The following is a 783-nucleotide window of genomic DNA, read 5'->3' as shown; positions in this document are numbered from 1 at the left end:
CCGAAACTCTATTAAAGATACAAATACCCAATTACCTATGGGGGCACATTTCTCACAAGAAAACCACTCATTCCAATCTCTCAGTTCTAATCCTCAAAGTGAATTTACAAAACACTTTTCACAGACGAACCTATGAACTTCACTTCATCAACCTCCTGGATACAAAAAATCATGGACTAAATACAGACATCGGATTTATGACACACAACCTGCCTGACTCCCCAGGTACCTCTCCACTATTTACCTGCTACATTCATCCCCCTTCTCCCCCACTCCCTACCCAGCCTGTCTCTCACCCCCATGCCTCCATTTACATTTTCATTGACTGCTTGTCTTCCATGCATACCAGCCTCTGGCTTCTTTACTATTCATTCCATCCAGGAAGAGCACACATCAACTGCAGATGCTTTCTCAGCCCAACGAAGAGTTTTAAAACCCAAAAGCTTGCTAAGAAAATTATTTCCAACTATTTAAGTTGGTATAATAAAAGATATCAGATTCACCCAAAGAACCTTGTCTGCCTATGTCCTTAGACCAACATGGCTACAACCTACCTTATTTAATTCTTACATTTTGACCTGGAGATAAATATGGTCTACATAAGAATATAAGATCTGAATCAATTTTAACAATTCATGTTTCTAACATAGAAGTGACTCAGACCCCTATGACTGTTGAGTAAAGGCACGATTTAAAGTGTCTCAGAGTTTGCCTAAGCTTAAGACTGAGCTACCCTAACCCTTAAGCACTTTCCTGGAGTGTGTGTGTGGGGGGGGGGGGGGG

The sequence above is a fragment of the Gavialis gangeticus genome, unplaced genomic scaffold (assembly GCF_001723915.1).
Source record: "Gavialis gangeticus isolate Ggan-Ray unplaced genomic scaffold, GavGan_comp1, whole genome shotgun sequence".
Taxonomy (NCBI): Eukaryota; Metazoa; Chordata; order Crocodylia; family Gavialidae; genus Gavialis; species Gavialis gangeticus.
Note: the sequence above shows the minus strand (reverse complement) of the source record.